At 37.1% G+C, this 23,569-nt stretch overlaps 1 protein-coding gene and 1 pseudogene across 2 annotated transcripts in view; one reads left to right on the top strand and one right to left on the bottom strand.

Moving 5' to 3' along the window:
• LYZ (lysozyme) overlaps positions 1-23,569 on the bottom strand; it is a 60,562-nt gene that overhangs the window by 13,608 nt on the left and 23,385 nt on the right. The window lies entirely within an intron of this gene.
• On the top strand, positions 814-3,195 carry LOC309829912 (cytochrome b-c1 complex subunit Rieske, mitochondrial-like; annotated as a pseudogene). Its single transcript has 2 exons — positions 814-823; positions 2,376-3,195. The product of its transcript is annotated as a cytochrome b-c1 complex subunit Rieske, mitochondrial-like (transcript).

The raw sequence follows: 23,569 nt of genomic DNA, 5'->3' as shown, positions 1-23,569 counted from the left end.
ATCCGTACATTAGCTCTGGTAACATCACAAAATGTTGGGGGAGGAGAGAAGAAATTGTTGTAAATAGGGGAATAAGGTCATGTATTTGGGTTGTATTTTCCCCCCTCTCGACAAACAAACATTTTATTGCTACCCTTAGCAAGTAAATAAGATAATATGCTTAACTTCTTATTAACAACAATTTATATGTACACATTTAATTGAAGATGGTGCTGTTCTTCCTTTGACATCACTCTAAGTTGTTTAAGATGCAGCCACACATTTTCTCACCCCAATCCCCCATCTCAATCCCCCATCTCTCAGGTCAATATCATACCTCTGTGAAGTGGCTGGTTTGCTGGCACAGGAGTGGTCTATTTCCAACTCAGTCAGAAAGGAACTGAACTCACAAACATAGCACCATTTACACACAGGTCTCACAATGACCTGACCCAAAGATGATGAGGGCTAGTTATCAGTGCCTTACACATTTATTTTGGAAAATAGTTTCTTTGACTGCCGATTCATAATGATTTTCAATTAAAGAGTAACTTAGTAAATTAGAAATACTATACAAATATAGAATGGTAAACTCTAACCTGCTAAAAAAAAAATGAATGGATGTTTTAACATCTAGGAACTTCAGATAATTTTCAGTTTCCTCATAAGAATACTATCTTCTAAAATGGAAAAGTTTATAGATATACATACACACATGACTACTAATTTTTGTGAAAAATAATGGGAATAAAATAAACCTAAATACAGAAAAACTACACTTAAAATATCTTCCTCATGTAAGAAATTCAATTCACTGCAAGTCAAATATGCTCAATGTACTCTGGTATGTGAAATCTAGTTTAGATCTGAATTTTGTGACAGGACTACTGACATGGCTTTCTAAGTAGTCCCCTTATGTCCAGTTTTTCTCCCCTCCAACCTACTTTGCATCCAGAGCATGCCAACCCTGAACTCAGAGGACTCAGAGTTTATAACACACATATGTCAATCACATGTAATCTATGGCTTTATTGTCTATTCTGTGGTTTGCTGTCATATTGTCCTCATATTCATCATGATGAGCTCTTTGAGGACTTATGCTCCTTTAAGATTTCTCCTCTGCCATCTCAGAAAGAAGCACACTCATGTGTAGACATTCAACAAAACTGGTAAATTCCCTGTATAAAAAATGCATTCCACCTTCAATTAAGGTGTTATTCTTCTCTCTTGACTACCTGTGTTAAAACAGTGTTTAAAAAAAAAAAACCACAAAAAAACCAAAAAAAAAACCACAGTGTTTTGACATTACAAATGATGCAAGGAAATAATACAAACTTACAAATAAAAAACAACTACAAACTACATAAGGATGTGCTTCTCCAACATGAGAAAACAATTACAAAAAGGTAACCTAGAATTTTAAAGAAAGAATCATTTTTTTATAAAGAGTTAACTCAGGCCTCTGGAATAAATTAGAAATAAGACAATATGTTTGAGACACAGGATTCCTCATGCCAATATATGTAAAAATTTTTGAAGGTATTATTCAACGCTTCACTATAGTAAGGGAAAAAAATTTCTACTTCAATTGTCAAGAAATTATACATGAATAATTGTATTATGGAAGAAGGTTCTGTGTACATTTGGTTGTAAGTTTAGGAATTTGTCTATTAACTAATTCAATAAATAATAAAAGTTGATTGATTGAATACTTTCTATGTTAGAGGCACCATGTTAATGCTGAGGATACCAAGGTGAAAAGGCATGACTGTTTTCCTCTACAGGACATGCAAACCAACAATTACAATCCAATATACAGTTGCTTTATTGTTGGTCTGCACAGAGGGCTGATGGAGCACAGAGGGGACCTGAAGTCAGTGGGGAAGAGACAGTGAAGGCTTCACAGCATTTCAGCTGGATGAGAGTTGGAGGGAGAATAGGATTTTGTTTGGTGGGCAATTGGGGTAGGAGACTTGTGATAGGAACTTCCCATGTCTGGTTCTCTTCCTTCCAGGCAGAGGGGAGGATTATACTCCCCTACTCCCTTGAATTTAGGAAGAGCTATGTAACTAATTCTGGCCAATGAGCTATGGGTAGAAATAATGAGTCACTTCTAAACTGTAACATTTAAGTGCTAGTGCAAAACACTCCAGTACTTTTCTATCTGCCTTGGCAGCTGGTGAAGTTGTATGTGCCAGAAGGTTTAGCTACCTGTTGGTAAAACCTCTGTCAGCCCAGGTGCCTGAGTGACTGTGTGGAACAGAACCACTTGCTGAACTATGATAGATGATTGTGGCATGAACAAGAAGTAAATCGTGTGTTTAGCCATGGAAATTCTGGGAGTGTTTTGTTATTTCATCATTTCAGATGGAGGTAAAACAATTTTAAAAACAAAGGAAAGGGAGGGAGCTGCTGTCACCATATTGTTGGTCGCCACCCGCTCAGGGCCCTTTTGCGCCCGTCCTGTCGGCCACTAGTGCAGGCCACGGTGCCCGCCACCTCGGAGTCGCCAGTGCTGGACGTGAAGCAGTCCTTCCTGTGCTGGGAGTCGCCGAGTGGTCAGGCCACGCAGGCCAGCTTTTTGTCGCCTCCGTGGGCCTCAATGTCCCTGCTTCTGTTCGTTATTCCCATACGAACGTCAAAGTGCCTGACTTCTCTGACTATCGTCGTGCTCAAGTGTTAGATAGTACAAAGTCTTCAAAAGAGAGCAGTGAGGCTACAAAAGGTTTCTCCTATTTGGTAACTGCAACAACTACCGTGGGTGTCGCGTATGCTGCCAAGAATGTCGTTTCTCAGTTCGTTTCCAGCATGAGTGCTTCTGCTGATGTGTTGGCCATGTCCAAAACCGGAATCAAGTTACCCGATATTCCAGAGGGCAAGAACATGGCTTTCAAATGGAGAGGCCAACCCCTGTTTGTGCGCCACAGAACCAAGAAGGAAACTGACCAGAAAGCTGCAGTTGAAGGACTTCAGTTGAGGGACTCACAGCATGATTTAGAACGAGTAAAGAAACCTGAATGGTTTGTCTTGATAGGTGTTTGCACTCATCTTGGTTGTGTACCCATTGCAAATGCAGGAGATTTTGGTGGTTATTATTGCCCTTGCCGTGGGTCACACTATGATGCATCTGGCAGGATCAGGAAGGGGTCTGCACCTCTCAACCTTGAAGTTCCCTCATATGAGTTCACCAGTGATGATATAGTGATTGTTGATTAGAGACCTGGACTCAAGTCATAGGCTTCTTTCAGTCTTTGTGTCACCTCAGAAGAGTTATTTGAGAACAAGCCTTCTGCACTTCAAATTAGTTGATTTGAAATATTTAAGAATTGCTAATAATGTGTTTGCAAACATGTGAAGTAAATTGAATTTCATGTTGAATACTTTCAAGCATTCACCTAATAAAGCCACTGTTAAACACTGTTATGCTCAAAGACTTCAAAGGTGCAGTGTCTTTGATAGTTAATTCTAATCAAAAATTACAGACTGGTGTATGGAGAGAAAAAAAAGAAAAAAACAAAGGAAAGGGAGAATAGACAAATCTCCCATGCCAAAGTATTCCAAAAAATTTATGTAGATACTCTGCCCTCAAGAAAGTGGAGTGTAGCTAACCACTCCTTAAGTGTGGGCTGTGCATAGTGACTTTCTTCCCAAGAATATAGCATGGAAAGGAGCAAAAAGAGTAATTTTACTGCAGAGAAACCTGACAAATGCTACTTCAGCCAGTGGATCAAGGTTAATATCAACAGTAATAAGTTATGTTGATAGTATGTATCCTAGATACCATGTGATGAAACTGGTATCTGTGGTCTCCCTCCCCAAAACACATAATCCTTGCCTAGTCATGAGAAAAACATCAGACAAATCCCAGTTAAGCGTCATTCTACAAAATACCCCATCAGTGCCCCTCAAAACTGTCAAGGTCATCAAAAACAAGCAAAGTCTGAGAAATTATTAGAGCTAAAAGGAGCCAAAAGGACCTAGCAACTAAATGTAATGTGGTACTCTAGATAGGATCCTAGAACAGAAAAAGGACATTTGGTAAAAACTAAGGAAATCTGAATAAAGTATGAACTTTATTTACTAATAACTTTTAGATATTGGTTCATTAATTGTAACAAATGTACTACGCTGAGGTAAGATGTTAAAAATAGGGGAAATTGGGTTTGGGCAATACAGAAACTATATGTACTATCTTAGCAATTTTTATGTAAATCTCAAACTATTCTAAAGTTAAAAGATTATTTTAAAAAAAGGTATAAGAGAGAACATAGTATGTTCTGGAAATTCCTTTTGAAGTGGGGAGTGGAAGTAAAGAGTTTGGCTAGGTAAGCAAAAGACCTTTTATGCTATTCAAAGGAGATTCAATTTGTAAATTGTATAGGCTGGGTGAGGAATTCCTAGATCTGTGGTTGGGCTTCAGGGGTGTTGCAAAACCTCTGAAGTTGTATAAGATTTTATTGTGTGTATGTGTATATGTACGTTTTTCTCAGAAGAATGTCAAAAGCTTTAATTATTATTTACCTATTCTTAAAGGGAAAAACACCTAAATGTGTTAATAATCATTGCTGAAGGTAATGTTGAAACTGAAATATTCTGAGCAAGAGATATGAAACAATTATATTTTGTTTTTTTATTTGCTTGCTTGTTTGTTTTGGCAGTGCCATGTGGCATGTGGGATCTTAGTTCCCTGACCAGGATTCAAACCCATGCCTCCTGCATTGGGAACATGGAGTCTTAACCACTGGACCAGGGAAGTCCAAAATAATTATACTTTGTGTGCAAAAGAGATCCCTTCTTGGTAGTACAGACTAAAGTGATAATGTGTGTGTGTTTGGAGGAGGAAGGCAGGAGTTAAAAGCCAAGATAGTAATAAAGACCATGATCTTCAAACTCTTTTGACTGTGGTCTACTTTGCAGGGGAAAGAAATGATCCCATAAGATACTTTACCCTACTGTTGCCGCTTTCCTGAGAAACAAGTACTGAGTCTTTAGGATGAAGTATCATTTTTTTTAAACCAAAGTTTGATGGGATTATATATACATCTACTTTATCATTAGGGTTGTGAATGATTAATATTTGAATCAAAATGAATATATGTCTTTAAGGGTAGCTATAAACCTAAAGCACTATGATATAAATCTACATTTATGGGAAATTATAGTTAAAAAGCAGGAACTGAAAACCATGACAATGATGAGGCATCCTTTCTGAAAATTAGGGTAATTCCAACTATTGATGTACAATAACATTGCATTCTGCCAGACTTCTTTATAGGGTATAGTTTAATCGGTAAATCCTATTCGTGTGCTAATTTTAGCTTATTAATACAAAATTTCAGTAATCCTTAGTAACTCAGGTAGGTGGTTATTCACAATTAATCCTTTGTTGTATATACAAATGAAAATATATGGAGTTATGCATCATTAGCCCATAAAAATGGGGGAAAAAGTTTTAATTTTTTTTTTTCAATTCATGGTCTCTTAGGAGGACCGTGGACTGCAAATAATTCTTTGAGAAATTGCTGTTACAATCTACAAGAGAAATAATGAAAGACCAAGATAGAAGCAGTCAGGAGGTACAGAGAACAGCAGACAGATAAGACAGATATTCAAAGGATCAGAACCAGGGGAAGTTTTGGATTGCTTGGATGGGGAGATGCAAGGTAGAGGGGGAAAGCTACCTTGATTTTTTGGTTTCTGGCAGGCCAATTATGGGGAATACAGGACAGTGAATAAACTTAGAGGAGGATAGGGTGGATAGGAGATAAGTCCAATTTTTAATATGTTGTGTTTGAAATCCCAAGTCGATGTGTCTGGTAGGCAGCTGGGTCCTGTGATCTTTCAGCTTTAGAAAAAAGGGTCTGGGCTGGAGCTGTGATTTTTTTTTTTAAATAAATTTATTTATTTTATTTTTGGCTGCGTTGGGTCTTCATTGCTGCGTGTGGGCTTTCTCTAGTGGTGGCGAAAGGGGGCTACTCTTCATTGCGGAGCACGGACTCGAGACGAGCGGGCTTCAGTAGTTGTGGCGTGCAGGCTTCTGTAGCTGTGGCACACGGGCTTAGTTCCTCCGCGGCAAGTGGGATCTTCCTGGACCAGGGCTCAAACCCATGTGCCCTGCACTGGCAGGAAGATTCTTAACCACTGCGCCACCAGGGAAGCCCTGGAGCTGTAAATTCTTAACTTAGAAAAGTGAAGCATTCATATCATAGTGTGACTTTAGCATTTACAACAATAAGTAGGAGTTCCAATTTTTAAAAAGAATTCCATTATATATCTAGAAATAAATATAGGGAGGGGGGAAGTCAGCAATTAAGAATTCCTGAGATACAGCAAGAGTATCTTTTTATGATTAGAAATTCTTGGTGGGGGAATTCTCTGGCGGACCAGTGGTTAGGACTCTGCACTTCCACTGCCGGGGGGCCAGGTTTGATCCCTGGTCGGGGAACTACGATCCTGCAAGATGCATGGTGCAGCCAAAAAAAAAAGAAATTCTTGGTGAATGAAGTTTCCATTGCCTCATTTCTTGAAATTATGTTCCACTCATCTTTGTTTCTCCTTACCAATTTCTCTTCTCTTTAAATCATGGAATTCAGGTGTGCATTTATTCGTTGCTGTTGTTGTTGCTGCTGTTTTTCCTTCTTTTTTAAAAAAATTTTATTATTTTAAATTTTATATTGGAGTATGGTTGATTTATAATGTGTTAGTTTCAGGTGAACAGCAAATTGATTCAGTTATACATATATCTATTTTTTTCCCATTTAGTTTATTACAGAATATTGAGTTTCCTGTGCTATATAGTAGGTCCTTGTTGATTATCTGTTTTATATATAGTAGTGTGTACATGTTAATCCCAACCTCCTAATATATTCCTCCCCCCCCACCTTTTCCCTTTGGTAACCATAAGTTTGTTTCCTGTGTCTGTGAGTCCGTTTGTTTCCTAGATAAGTTCATTTGTATCATTTTTTAGATTCCACATATAAGTGAATCATATATTTGTGTTTCTCTGACTTACTTGGTTTAGTATGATAATCTCTAGGTCCATCCATGTTGCTGCAAATGGCATTATTTCATTCTTTTTAATGGCTAATATTCCATTGTGTGTGTGTGTGTGATATATATTTATCACATGTTCTTTATCCATTCATCTGTCAATGGACATTTAGGTTCTTTCCATGTCTTGGCTATTTTAAATAGTGCTGCTATTTACATAGGGGTGCATGTATCTTTTTGAATTTTGTCTTGGTATATCCCCAGGAGTGGGATTGCTGGATCATATGGCAACTCTATTTTTAGTTTTTTGAGGAACCTCCAACCTGTTTTCCATAGTGGCTGCACCAATTTACATTCCCACCAAGAGTGCAGGACGGTTCCCTTTTCTCCACGCCCTCTCCAGCATTTATTATTTGTAGAATTTTTAATGATGGCCATTCTGACTGGTGTGAGGTGGTATTTCGCTGTAGTTCTGACTTGCATTTCTCTAATAGTTAGTGGTGATGAGCACCTTTTCATGTGCCCATCGGCCATCTGTATGTCTTCTTTGGAGAAATGTCTGTTTAGGTCTTCTGTCCATTTTTCGACTGGGTTGTTTGTTTTTTTTGTTACTGAATTGTAACTAAGCTGTTTGTATATTTTGGAAATTAAGCCCTTGTTGGTTCCATCATTTGCAAATATTTTCTCCCAGTCCGTAGGTTGTCATTTCGTTTTGTTTATGGTTTCCTTTGCTGTGCTAAAGCTTATAAGTTTGATTAGGTCCCATTTGTTTATTTTTGCTTTTATTTCTATTGCCTTGGGAGACTGACCTAAGAAAACACTGGTATGATTTATGTCTGAAAATGTTTTGCCTATGTTAGTTTGAATAATTTCAGTGGGCTCTGGGCTATAGGAGTGGTCTCTAGTTGTTTCGTCCCTGGACCTGGGGTGATTTAGGGCAGGAGAAATATTGGCTCAATGTGTGAGAGTTAGATAAAAGAGGTAGTCAGAAGTATGGGCTCTCAACTGGTCGGTTTGCATATGAAAGGTATGTTCACGCAAATTATTTACTATCTCTAGGAATTAGCTAGTCCTGGGAAGGGCAGTCTCTCCCCAGCCAACAAGGTCCCCAAGATGCTAACTGTCATAAAATACAAAGAATAAAAACATGATTAATATGATAAAACAGAATAATACATATTATTTTTGGCATATTAATACAGGCTTTATGAGTGTTTCTTTCATAGTCCCTCTTGTCTTTGTCAACCCCATTCTCACCTCAGCAGCTTCTGAAAGATGATTCAGTTGTTTTTTCTTTCTGGGTGATCCAGGCCTTGCCTTCTCTCTATCATAGCCACATTCTAATGCAGCCTGCCTGGATAAGGCTGGGAGCTCCACTAAGAGGAAGACCTTCTAGACTGCTGGAGGTCAGGGGTGGGCAAGACTAGGGAATAAGAGTACTTTGGAAGGAGCTTTCTTCATTGGAAGACCGACATCCATATTCTGGGGCTGGAAGAGAGGGAGTCCCAGTATAAAACCCAATGAGAGGTCAATCATGGGTCACCAAGCAGTCAGCATCCTGCAACAGAGAATAAAATCTATTCTCCCTGACAGGGCTTCCCACATGCTTCAGCAACAACTGTCTCCAGGCTGGTGAAAGGTACAGTATATTGGCCTCTCCCTGAGAAGGACTGAGGCTTAGCAATAGTAGTAACAGCTATGATGAACAGGTCATTTTCTTGAGTTGTCTGGGCTGTCCAGTTTCAGGATGAAGTGAGAGTAAATAGGATAGATACTCTGGACTGAGTAAGTATCCTTGGATTCTTTGAACTTCAGAGGAAGAGGTGTTTAAAGAAGATAGAACACACTTTTCTGTTAATGTGGCCAAGTGGGATCTTAATTGGGAAAACACCTCTGAATGGTGAAGTAGGACACTAAGGCAGGGCACCTTGCAGGATATAGAATTATGCAACTCAGGTACTAGATAAATACCCTTTCTTTCCAACCATCCTACCATGAAGAGGTTATCCATGGCTGAATTAGCACCATCAGAATCTACATTTCCTGTAAGTGATATAAACTTGGCTTCAGGTGCCTCATACATATTTGCCCAAGGAACTGCTCTCTCTTCAAAAAAAAAAAAAAAAAAGATTAAAAAGCTGCACTCATCTCTATGATCCTAACCAGGATCATCCTCATGAAGTCATACTCTATGAAGTATATGCTCATACTCATTATTCATACTCTATGAAGCTCAATTTCTTCCTCTATAAAATGAGAGTACTAATGTTTACTCTGTAGCTTAGTTGAAATCATACCATGAAGGTTATGGCAAATTTTAAACAGTCAAGAAATGACAGCTCCTCTTCTTCCCCTCTCAGTTCTTTCTCTCTAAACAATAAAAACAACTTATTATTTTAATACAACACATGCCATAGCATTTACATATAATACTCTTCTGACTGTCTGAATAAACCACAAATCCAGAGAGATAAGAATAAAATGAGATTTCATCATAGCTGATACAATATAAGAGCATAGTTGAATAAGAATAAGAATGAGAGAAAACAGAGAAAATATATTACCTTCATGGCATCTATTTGTTAGTTAATTTTAGAAATTTCTGAGGAAAAATAAACAATAAAAAGATACCACCTGGAAAGACAGCTATTAAAAACTGATCATAGTAATCAAGAAAGTATGATGTGGGAGGAAAGATAGACACATAGGTCAATGGAACAGAATAGAAAGCCCAGAAATAGACTTATACAAATATGCCCAGTTAATTTTTGACAAAAGAGCAAAAGCAACTTAATGGAGGAGGGATAGTCTTTTCAATAAATGGTGCTGGAATAATTGAATATCCATTGGCAAAAAGAAAAAAAAGAACCTTGACCTAAACCTCACACTTTATGCAAAATTATGCTCAAAACAAATTTTGAACTTAAATGTAAAATTATAAAACTTACACAAAAGAACATAGGAGAAAATCTTGAGACCTAGAACAAGGTAAAGAATTCTTAGACTTGACACCAAAAGCATAATTCATAAGAGGAAAAATAGATAAATTGGACCTCATCAAAATAAACTTTTGCTCTGCAAAAGACCCTATTCAAAGGCTGAAAAGACAAATTAGAGATCAGGGGAAAACCTTGCAAATCACTTATCAGACAAAACCCCTTTATCTAGAATACATAAAGGACCTTCAAATTTCAACATTAAAAAAATAATAATCTAATTAGAAAACTGGGCATTGACACAGAAAAGACATTCACAGACATTTCTCCAAAAAGGATACACAGGTGGCAAGTAAACAAATGAAAATATTTTTAACACTATTATCCATTAGAGAAATGCAAATTAAAACTACAATAAGATATCATTATACACATGAGAATGAAAAAATTAAAAATAGCAAGAGCACCAAAAGCTGGCAAGGATGCAGAGAAACTGGATCACTCATACACTGCTCGTGGCAATGTAAAATATTACAGCCCCTCTAGAAAATAGCTTGGCAATCCCTGTCAAAATTAAAAATGGACTTATTATACAAACCAGCAACCCACTCTTGGGTATGTATTCCAGAGAAATGTCTTCTTTCCATATAAGAACTTGAATATGAATGTTCAAAGCAACTTTATTCTTAATAGTCAAAAACTGTAAACTATCCAAATTCCCTTGAATGGGTGAATGGGTGAACAAGCTGTTGTGTCCACACCATGGAATACTACTCAGTGATAAAAAAAAAAAAAAAAAAGGAACAAACTATTGATACACAAAACATCTTGGAGGAACCTCAAGGAAATTATACTAAATGAAAAAAGCCAATGTTGAAAGGATACATACTGGAAGATTCCACGTATTTAACATTCATGAAATAACATAATAAAAGAGATGGAGAAGAGAATAGCAGTTACCATGGGTTAGGGATGGGAGGAAGGAGATGAGTATGGCTATAAAGTAGTGAAAGAAAGGAGTCTTGTGGTAATGAGTACAGTTGAATATCTTGATTGTGGCAATAATTATCTAAGGCTCTACATGTGATAAAACAGCATAAGGCCACATATAACATACTCACAAACACATACATGTATAACTGGTGAAATTTAAATAAGCTCTCAAGATTGTATCAATGTCAGTTTTCTGACTTGGATGCTGTTCTATAGTTGTGCAAAATGTTAACACTGGAGGAGGCTGGAGGGAGAGTGCACAGGATTCTTCTGTACATTTCTTTGCAAACTTCTATGAATTTATAATTATTTCAAAATAAAGAATTTTTTAAAACTGCTATGAACATTTGAAAAATATAATTTATGATAAATAATTTTGTGAGATATACCGAAAAGACTTTCATATTTGTTCAACTTTACTGAATCTAAAACTTACTTTTTTTTTTTTTTTTTTTGGCGGTACGGGGGCCTCTCACTGTTGTAGCCTCTCCCGTTGCGGAGCACAGGCTCCGGACGCGCAGGCTCAGCGGCCATGGCTCACGGGCCTAGCCGCTCCGCGGCATGTGGGATCTTCCCGGACCGGGGCACGAACCCATGTCCCCTGCATCGGCAGGCGGACTCTCAACCACTGCGCCACCAGGGAAGCCCTACTTTCTTCTCTTACCTTTTATTGAAAACCTTTCAACAGAATTATTTTGACACTTAGAAGCTGGTATGGACAAAAGAAGCCAGTGAGAAATGTGTAACTGCTGGGTGTCCATAAATGATCTGGACATTCTGTCATTTTAGGAAAGAGAAAATAAGCCGGGCGTGAAAGTGTACCCTTTATCTTTAAATTTCTTCCTGTATCTGTTGCAGGTTGCTTGAACCTCAACATTGTTTTTATTATTATTATTTTTTTACCGGTACGTGGACCTCTCACTGTTGTGGCCTCTCCCGTTGCAGAGCACAGGCTCCGGATGCGCAGGCTCAGCGGCCATGGCTCACGGGCCCAACCAATCCACGGCATGTGGGATCTTCCCGGACCGGGGCACGAACCTGTGTCCCCTACATCGGCAGGCGGACTCTCAACCACTGCACCACCAGGGAAGCCCTGTTTTTATTTTTGTTTTATTTATTTTATTTTTATTTTGTTTTATGACTGTAAAAAGAACATAGATGTTGCAAAATTATATACAATATATAATTGTTTTTAAAAAGAAAGTGAATTCCCCTGCCTACAAATCAAAATAGATCCTAATAAAGAGACCAAGGGAAAAAAAGGAAAAAAAAAATGCAGTAAAGGATAAATAGTGGGACAAAAAAGACATGAGATATAAAAAACAAAAAGTAAAATGGCAGATGTAAATCCAACAATATCAATAATAACGTTAAATGTGAATGGATAAGAGAATCAATACCAATTCTTCACAAACTCTACCAAAAAATAGAAGATGAAGAAACAGTACCTGACCCATTTTATGAGGCAAATATTACCCTGATACCAAAACTAGAGAAAGACATCACAAGAACAGAAAACTACAGACCAATACTTCTTATGAATATGGATATAAAAATCCTCGACAAAGTACTAGCAAACTGAATGCAGCAACACATAAAAGGAATTATACACCATGACCTAATGGATTTTATCCCAGGAATACTAGCTGGTTTAACATCTGAAAATCAGTGTAACACATCACATCAACAGGAAAAAAAACAAAAATCACATGATCATCTCAATACACAGAAAAAAAGCATTGAAAAAATCCCACACTCTTTCATGATGAAACTACTCAACAAACTAGGAATAGAAGGGAACATATTCAATCTGATAAAGGACATCTATAAAAAACCCACAGGGCTTCTCTGGCGGCGCAGTGGTTGAGAGTCCGCCTGCCGATGCAGGGGACACGGGTTTGTGCCCCGGTCCGGGAGGATCCCACATGCCGCGGAACGGCTGGGCCCCTGAGCCATAGCCGCTGAGCCTGCGCGTTTGGAGCCTGTGCTCCGCAACGGGAGACGCCACAGCAGTGAGAGGCCCGCGTACTGCAAAAAAAACACAAAAAAAACCCCACAGATAACATTATACTTAATGATGAAAGACTGGATACTTTCCCCCTAAGATCAGGAACAAAACAAAAAAGATCACTCTCACCACTTCTATTCAACACTATACTGAAGGCCCAGGCCAATTACTTATGAGAAAGAAATAAAAGGCATCCAGATTAGAAAGGAAGAAGTAAAACTACCTCTATTCACAGATGACATGATCTTGTATATATTGGGTTGGCCAAAAAGTTTGTTCGGGTTTTTCTATTATAGCTTACTGAAAAACCCGAACAAACTTTTTGGCCAACCCAATAGAATATCCTAAGGAATCCATTTTATTAAAAAAACCCATTAGAACTAATAAACAAGTTCAACAAGGTTGCAGGATACAAGATCAATATACAAAATCAACTTCATTTCTATACACTTTCAATGAACAATCCAAAGATGAAATTAAGGTAAGAATTCCTTTTACAAAAGCATAAAAAAGAATAAGATACTTAGGAATAACTTTAGCAAAAAATAAAAGTGCAAAACGTATACACTGAAAACAAACCATTGTTGAAAGAAGTTAAAGAAGATCTAAATAACTGGTAAAACACCACACTTTCGTGGACCAGAAGACTTACCATTGTTAGGACAGCAATATTCTCCAAACTGTACAGTAGTCAGGACATGGAAGCAACCTAAGTGTCCATCGACAGATGAATGTATAAAGATGTGGCACATATATACAATGGGATATTACTCAGCCACAAAAAGAGATGAAATTGAGTGGTCTGTAGTGAGGCGGATAGACCTAGAGTCTGTCATACAGAGTGAAGTAAGTCAGAAAGAGAAAAACAAATACTGTATGCTAACACATATATATGGAACCTAAAAATAAAAAAAAGGTTCTGAAGAGCCTAGGGGCAGGACAGGAATAAAAACACAGACGTAGAGAATGGACTTAGGGACACAGGGCAGGGGAAGGGTAAACTGGGACGAAGTGAGAGAGCGGCATGGACTTATATATACTACCAGATGTGAAATAGATAGCTAGTGGGAAGCAGCTGCATAGCACAGGGAGATCAGCTAGGTGCTTTGTGACCACCTAGAGGGGTGGGATAGGGAGGGTGGGAGGGAGACGCAAGAGGGAGGAGATATGGAGATATATGTATATGTATAGCTGATTCACTTTGTTATAAAGCGGAAACTAACACACCATTGTAAAGCAATTATACTCCAACAAAGATGTTAAAAAAAACAAAAAAACAAAACAGTGGTACATTCCTCCCCCCCCAAAAAAAATCTCCAAACTGATCTACCTATCAGAGTTCCAGTAACTTCTTTGTAGAAACTGACAAGCTGATTCTAAAATTCGTATGGAATTCAAGGAACCCAGAATAGACAAAACAATCTTGAAAAAGAACAAAGTAGGAGGACTCACTCTCCCCAATTTCAGAACTTACTACAAAACAATGGTAACCAAGACAGTGTGGTACTGGTTAGGAGGGCTAGATTCAAAAAGACAGATAATAACCAGCATTGGTTAGGATTTGAAGAAACTGGAACCCTCATACACTCCTGGCAGGAATGTAAAATGGGGCAATCATTTTGGAAAATAGTCTAGCAGTTTCTTAAAAGGTTAAACACAGAGTTACCTTATGACCCAGAAATTCAACTTCTAGGTTTCATTTCAAAAGAAATGAAAACACACGTTCATGTAAAACTTGTAAACAAATGTTCATAGCAGCATTATTCATAACAGCCAAAAAATGGAAACAACTCAAATGCCTATCAACTGATAAATAAAATGTGGTACATATATTTAACAGAATGCATATAATGGAACATTATTTGGCCATAAAAAGAAATGAAGTACTGATATATGCTACAACGTGATGAATTTTGATAACATTATGCTAAGTGAAAAATGACACTCATAGAAGACCACACATTATATACTTCTATTTGTATGTTGTACAGAGTTGTCCAGACAGGCAATCCTATAGAGACAGAAAGTAGATTAGTGACTGCCTAGTGCTAGGAGCATTGGGAAGAAATGAGAAGTGACTATTAATGGGTGATGAAAATAATTTTATCTCAATAGAGCTGTTATTTTTTTTTTTAAGGAGTCAAAGAACAAAGACTTGTTACATATGGAGAAACAAAGGGTGACATCAGAATTCTTGTCAGAAATAATACAATGAAGTCATTGGAGTAACATCTTTAAAGTACTGAAAAGCAAAAACTGTCAACCTAGTATTCTATACACAGAAAAATATCTTTCAAAAATGAAGTTGAAGCATCACACTTCTAAATAATACTTGGGTCAAAGAAGAAGTCTCAAGAGAAATGAAAAAATTGTTTAAACTAAATGAAAATAAAAATAGAGCTTATCAAAGTGTATGGGATGCAGTGAAAACAGTGCTTACAGAGGAATTTATAGCATTAAATACATATATTGGTAGAGAAGAAGATGTAATATAAAAAACCCTAAGCTTCTACCTTAGGAAACTAGAAAAAGAAGAGCAATTCAAGCCTAAAGCAGAGGAAAATAATACAACTTAGAGCAGAAATCAATGAAATTGAAAACAGGAAAATAGAGAAAATCAACAAAGCCAAAATCTAGTTCTTTGAAAAAATGATTAAATTGATAAACCTCTACTAGGCTAACCAAATAAGAGAGAGAAGACACAAATTACTAAATTCTGATACATGTGCTGATTAGTACAAGTACTGATACAGGACAAACTTTGAAAAATTATGCTAAGTGAAAGAAGCCAGTCACAAAGGACCACATATTATGTGATTCCATTCATATAAAATGCCCAGACCAGGAAAATAGAGACAGAAGGTAGATTACTGGTTGCCTTATGCTGGGGTTAAGGGTCAGGTGGGTGATAGCTCAAGGGTACCTGGTTTCTTTTTGAGGTGATGAAAATGTTCTGAAATCAACGTTGGTGATGATATACATTTCTGTGAATATATTAAAAACCATTGAATTGTACACTTTAAATGGGTGAATTGTATGGTATGTGAACTATATCTCAATAAAGGTGTCTAAGAGAAAAAGCAGGGTACAGAACATTGTATATAACAGGCTAACTGTGTCAGAAAAGAGGGAGGGAGGTTACCAAATATTTCAGCACAAAATGCTTATCTATGCATAATATTTCAGGCAGGACATAGGAGACAGAATATATTTATTGTCTCCAAGGAAGATAACTGGTGGCTGAAGGACATGTTTGGAGGAAACTTCACCTTACATTATCTTTTTGTACTTTTTAAATTTATACCTTGTGCTATATTATTAGGCAGATTTACCATGAAGCTAATGAAGCTTAAGTTTTGGGGCCCCCACTTGCATGGGCTCTTCATAAGGCCCCAAGAGGGGCCCTATTAACATATTTACGTGGTCATATGTGTTTGTAAAAATTCCAAAATTGAGATGTGTTAACTTCAACAGCTGACCTTGCTGTTTCTTTCCACTCCAAATTCCCCTCCTTTACTTCTCCTTTTGTGTGATGTGTGGGGAAGCGAAAAGACAGAATCTGGCTGTAAACATTTTGGGGAAATGGTTAAGGAAAAGTAGACTAAAGAGACACTTTTAGTTTGGGTTATGTGGATGGCAGTCACTTTCACATACAGCAAAATTACTGCTAGTTGACCTAGTGTAGAAATGACTTCCAGAAATATTATCTTATTATCCACTATGCCAACACATCTGGCATTGCAATAAGAAGGTGGAGGGATGGACCTTGAATTTAGACATAGGTAGGCAGAATGATGGGTCCCCAAAGATGTCCCATGTCTTAATTCCCAGAACATGTAAATATGTTATGATACATGGTAAGGGAGAATTAAGGTTGCACAGGGAATTAAAGTTGCTAATAAGGTGATCTTAAAATAAGGAGATTATTGTGGATGATCTGGATGGGCCTAAAGGGTCCTTAAATATGGAAGAGGGAGGCAAAAGAGTCAGTGTCAGAGTGATGCAACGTCAGAAAGACTCAACTGGCCATTACTGCCTTTGAAGATAAAAAGGGACCATGAGCCAAGGAATAAGGTGGAGCCTGTGGAAGCTGGAAAAGGAAAAACAACAACAACAACAAACCAAAAGCAAACTCTCCCCTGGAACTTCCAGAAGAGATGCAGCCCTATTGACACCTTGATTTTAGCTAAGTGAGACCCATCTTGGACTTCTGACCTCTAGAACTGGAGATAATAGAAGTGTGTTGTTCTAGGCCAGGGTGAGTAAATTTGTGGTAACTTGTTACAGCAGCAACAGGAAACTAATATACCATGTAACTTACTTTAATGAAACATGAGAGTGACATTTAATTGCCAGTGTGAGACACCACCACACTCCCTTTGACTTGCCACCATTGTAAATTTTTGTAGATGATAAAGATGGAGTGTTCATTCAACTTGAGTTCCTGAATGAGAATGAGTGATCCAGCATGGACATGTAATATGAATAAGGAAAAAAATCTGTTTTTAAGCCACTGAGATTTCAGGATTTTTTTGTTGTTGTTGTTACTGTGGCATAACCTGACCTATCCTAACTGACTGGCCCTCGAAGGAAGGAATCATACGACCAAGTGGTTATTTTCACTATATAAAAGGGGGATAAGGGTGGTTGTTTCAGCTTCTGGTAAATACTGCATCCTCATTAAAAGGAACAGTTGTATAATAAATGAGGCAATGAAAAATGTTGTACTAGTGAAGTATTTCACAATTAAAGTGGGAGAGAAAGCCACTCAAAATCCTTAAGGCTTATGCAAACATGATTGATGCATTTCACTTTATTATGAAAATTTTAGTATTATGAAAATTTTCATAATACTTCCTTCCTTAGAATTTCATAGTGTATATTATGTGACTACCTTTTTATATGACGCGATTATGTAATATATCCTATGGGAAGTGGAAAGAGAATTCAGTCTTTGTTCTAGAGTGGCTGATCAAAATTTATTTTTTGCTATTATATTTTAAAAAGTTCCAGCATCACAAAGTAAAGATATTTTCAAGTAAATGTTTAGGGTGGTGATCAAATTTGACACAACTGCTATGAAGTTTTTTTTCCATAAATGAGCTGTCAGATTTCAGGGCATTTCAAACTTTTCTTGTGCAACGACTAATTTTAAATACTCAATAACCAGTTTTTCACCAATATCCTTGTCATAGTGACATGAATTTTGTGTTATCTTTGTAGATGTCACTATTTTGTGTCAAATCAGCAAGAAATTTTAGAAGTTCCTATTGTGTTCTTATAATTCACTCCTCTTCTTTAATTGTATTATCAGACAGTCCATAAGTCTACTACTTTTATTAAAATTTTCCCTTATGAATTACTGCTTTTGGATGATCTGAAAATATGTTAAAATTTGCTACTCAGGGGCTTCCCTGGTGGCGCAGTGGTTGAGAGTCCGCCTGCCGATGCAGGGGACAAGGGTTCGTGCCCCAGTCTGGGAAGATCCCACATGCCGCGGAGCGGCTGGGCCCGTGAGCCATGGCCGCTGAGCCTGCGTGTCCGGAGCCTGTGCTCCGCAACGGGAGAGGCCACAACAGTGAGAGGCCCGCGCACCGCAAAAAAAGAAAAAAAAAAAAAAATTTGCTACTCAATGTCAGGGTAATTTTTATTCGTTTATATGCTCATTTAAAAAATAATTTTTGTTTCATATTCTATTAGTTTTTATCTGAATTTCTCCTTGGTTCCTTTTCTTTAAGAAAAAAACCAACTTTACTGAGGTATAAGTAACATAAAATAAACTGCACATTTTAAAAGTATACAATTTGATAAGTTTTTATATATGCATGTCCCCGTGAGGCCATCACCACAGTCAAGAGAATGATCATATTCTTCACCTCCAAAAGATTCCTCTTGTTCCTTCATCAAATATGTGCTTTACAAAGATTTTCTCCCAGTCTTTTCATTATCTTAGCAGTGTCTTTTTAAAAGTACAAGTTTTATAAATTATGTTGAAGTTCAATTTATTTATTTGTTCTTTTCTTGATTGTGCTTTTGGTGTTGTATCTAAGAAATCTTTGCCTAACATACAGGTCACAAGATTTTCTCTTATTTTTCTTCTAGAAGTTCTATAGGTTTTTCATTTAGGTCTACAATCCACCTTGAGTTATTTCCCATATGTAATGTGAGGTATGGATTCAAGTTCATTTTTTTGCATATGGATGTCTACTTGTCCCAGTACCACTTGTTAAAAGGCTATCCTTTCTCCACTACGTTGCCTTTGTGCCTTTAAAACATTTTTTATATTTACAGAAAAGTTGCAAAAGTCATACAGATAATTCCATCACTGAGTTTCCCCAATGTTAATTTCTTAGATTTGACAAATGAACTAGAGTTACGTTAAGATGCTGACATTAGTAAATTACTATTAACTAAACTCTAGGCTTTATTTAGATCCCTCTAGTTTTTCCACTAATGTCCTTTTTCTGTGCCACGGCCCAACACAGGATACCACATTACATTTGTTTTCATGTCTTATGTTTTCTTCTTCTTTCACATAAATCAAATAAAAATGCACTAGACCAAAGTCTTAAACGCAGACAAGAAAGAACGTTAAGTGTTATTCTGAAGTGCTAATAGTTGTGGATCTTAAAATTTTAAAGCAAAAGAGAGAATTTCTTTTCAGAGGTCAGAATGAACAGTGTCATTCTTAAATAACAAATATTTCATAGGAATCATCAAAATAATTGCTGCTTTTAATCCATGAGCATTTGGGAAAATACTAAAATGAGAAAAGCTCATTTAACATTTATCCAAAACACTTTATTAAAAATTAATTGGCCGCTGAGCCTGTGCGTCCAGAGCCTGTGCTTCACAACGGGAGAGGCCACAACAGTGAGAGGCCCGCGTAACGCAAAAAAAAAAAAAGTTAGTTTTAAAATGGGAAAATATGTATAAAATTAGCTGGTAAATAAATCAAACAGCAAGTAATAGTCCATTATTGGAGATTTTATTTCAGATATGACAACCCTGACCAATTATTGATTTTTGTGTAATATGGTTATTACAGAAAACCTTATGAATGATTTTTAACTTTCTTGTCAACTATAAACTAGCTATGACTTTATTCAAGAAAGTGAAGCAAGTTTTGGATGATTTGAATTGGTTTGTGAATGACATTTCTGGTCAGCTGTATGATAACAAAGCTGTAATGAAAGATGTGAACAAAGCGTTCTTTTAAAACGTGAACAAGTACACAATACGTGCTCTGTCTAGTTTCTTTAAATTCACTGGAGAAAATGTCACTTCCTCACTATCAGGCTGTGTTGACTTGGATTCAACATTTTGCAACTATTATTTGTGTTCTTTTCAGGTTCATCTGGCAGATGAAGTATTTTTAAACATACATGCCAACTTAGAAGATCTGTCCATAATAAAGCTGTTCAAACTTTGCAATACGGGTTCAAAAACATACTAAGGACTCTAAAACAAATTTTCAAAGATTTGGAGAGAAAACTCACAATAAAGAAGGTGCAACATGTTTTTTCCTAAAAGTTGATAAAGTTCAAATAAACCATTAAAATTTTTAAACAATCATAAGATTATAGGAAAGTTGAGATAATATCATAAAGAACTGTTTTCCCTGAATCATTTGAGAATAAATTGCTGAACTGATACCCATTATGTTAGGTGTATTCTTACAACCAAGGACATTCTCCTACATAACCACAATCAAAATCAGAGAATTGACACTTATACTTTACTACCAACTCAGACCCTATTCAAGTGTTGATAATCATCCCAATAATGTGTTTTAGGGCAAAAGAATCCAGTTTACCATCACACATTGATTTTGTCATGTCTCTATGGTCCTTTTAGGCTAGAACAGTTCCTTACATTCTTTTCTTGACTTTTATGACCCTGACAATTTTGAAATCATAGTAATTTACTTTGTATAAATGTCCCTCAATTTCGGTTTGTCTGATTTTTCCTCATGACGAGATTCAGATTGTGTATCTTTGGCAGGAATATTGCAGATACTAGGCTGTGTTCTTTTCAATGCATCCTATTAGATAGCACATGGTTTCCATTTGTCCCATTACTGATGATAATCACTTTGATCACTTCAATTAAGGTGTGTCTACAAGGTACCTCCACTGTAAAATTAATGTTTTCCCCTTTATAATTAGTAAGTACTTTGTGTGGAGATATTTGAAACTGTGCAAATTTCCCATTCCTTGTCAATTCACCCATAACTTCAATTTATTTGTTTATATCTGTATAAGCTCACACTTATTTTTATATGGTAAAATCTTTTATTATCACTTTTTTGCAATTTAAAAAATGGTGGTAAAATACATAATATAAAATTTAACCTCTTAACCTTTTTTTTTTTGCGGTAGGTGGGCCTCTCACTCTTGTGGCCTCTCCCGTTGCGGAGCACAGGCTCCGGAAGCGCAGGCTCAGTGGCCGTGGCTCATGGGCCCAGCTGCTCCACGGCATGTGGGATATTCCCGGACCGGGGCACGAACCCGTGTCCCCTGCACTGGCAGGCGGACTCTCAACCACTGCGCCACCAGGGAAGCCCCTAACCTCTTAACCATTTTTAAGTGTATAGTTCAGTAGAGTTAACTGTATTCACAACATTCATTGTTGTGTAATAAGTCTCTAGAACTTCTTCATGAAAAAGTAAAACTCTATATCCACCAAAAAACAACTCTCCATTTTTCTCTCCCCCAAGCCCCTGGCAGCCACCATTCAAATTTGTTTCCATGATTTTAATAGGAAATTTGGAATCATAATTTTGACTGGGGACTAAACTAGATGTTTCATGATAGTGGAATAATACAGTATTTGTCCTTTCGCGACTGGCTTATTTAACGCAGCATAATGTTCTTAAGGTTCATCCATGTTGTAGCATGTGACAGGATTTCCTTCTTTTTTTAAGACTGAATAATATTCCATTGTATGAATGAAACACACTTCATTCATCTGTTGATGGACATTTGGGCTGCTTCCACTCTTGGATACTGTGAATAATGCCGCAGTGAACATGGGTGTGTGAATATTTCCTCAAAATCCTGCCTTTCAATATTTTTGGATATATACTTAGAAGAGGGGTTGCCAGATCACATGGTAGTTCTATTTTCAGTTTTTAAAGGAACTTTCATGCTGATTTCCACAGTGGGTGGGTGCACCATTTTATATTCCTACTGAAGGTACACAAGGATTCCAATTTCTCCACATCCTCACCAACACTTATTTTTTGTTTTGGGTTTTTTTTTTTTTGATAGTGGCCATCTTAGTGGGTATGAGGTGGTATCTCATTGTTGGCTTAATTTGAATTTCTCTAGTGATTACTGATGTTGAGCATCTTTTCTTTGAAGAAATGTCTATTCATGTCCTTTGCCCATTCTTTAATTGGGTTGTTTTGTTGTTGAGCTGTTAAGAGTTCTTTGTATACCCTAAATGTTAAGCCTTATCAGAAATATGATTTACAATTTTCTCCCATTCCATAGTTACCTTTTCACTCTGTTGTTTATTTTCTTTAACATGTAGACGTTTTTAGGTTTGATGTGATCCCACTAATCTGTTTGCTTTTGTTGCCTGTGCTTTTGGTGTCATATTCAAGAAATCATTGCCCAATCCAATGTCATCAAGTTTTTTCCTATGTTTTCATCTAGGAGTTTTATAGTTTTAGGAGGAGACGAGGATTGAATACAGTTTTCAGAGGGAACATAGCCCTGTCTACAACTAAATTTCCAAATTCTAGGCCTCAGAACTGTGAGTCAATACCTTTATGGTTTTTGTGGTGCATTGTTACAGCAGCACTAGGAAACAAATACAGAGGGTGTCTCCCCTGCCCCCTTGTTGCTCTGGCTGGTTTCTAGAAGGTAGAAGAACTTTGGATCTAAACTGTCATCAAGTTCACTGCCCACTATTATTCTCTACTTTTACAAAAGAATTCTGTTACTAGAATTGCTTACATGATTTCCCAAAAAAGGACTGGGTCCTAATTCCATATGCTAACTCACAAATTATCCTGGATAAATATATATATAATGAGTATATTCGTACATGGAGGCAAATGAACTTCTCCATAGTATAAGTGTGACTGCAATATATAAAGCTATTGAGTTATTGTGCGTTTGTGTCCTTGTCAAGTACTTGCATTGTTAGAAAAAATGGGAAGCTCCATTGTTAGGACTGTGGAGGCCTTAATGAGGTCACTGTTCCAGACTTTTATATACTCTCACTTTTCCCTGACCAGTTAGTAGCTTACTGGAGGGTGGGTATTTTGTAAAAATATGTGCTCCCTGGGAGCTTCAACTTTATATAAGGCAACAAGTGGAATGGCCTTTCAAATGTGACTTGGCCATTCCTGAATATTCATCATGACACTCGGTTTGTGTCAGACCCCAGATATCCACTGATTAATAATAACATCTCCTTCCAGCTACTTTCCCATTTCTTTGCTCTTTACAACAATACAATACTTTTAAAAACTATCTCCTTTCTCTCCTCCCATTCCCTCCTGAATTCACTCCTTTTATCCTCACCACTCCATTAAAATCATTCCACTCAAAGTCACCAATGAATTCCAGATACCAAACCAAAAGGTCAATTCAGTCTTCATTTTATCGAAACCCTCAGCACATGACACACCTCACTCCCTCTTTTGTGA

This window comes from Grampus griseus (genome assembly GCF_964374135.1).
Source record: "Grampus griseus genome assembly, chromosome: 11".
Taxonomy (NCBI): Eukaryota; Metazoa; Chordata; class Mammalia; order Artiodactyla; family Delphinidae; genus Grampus; species Grampus griseus.
This window is presented reverse-complemented; position numbering and strand designations above follow the sequence as displayed.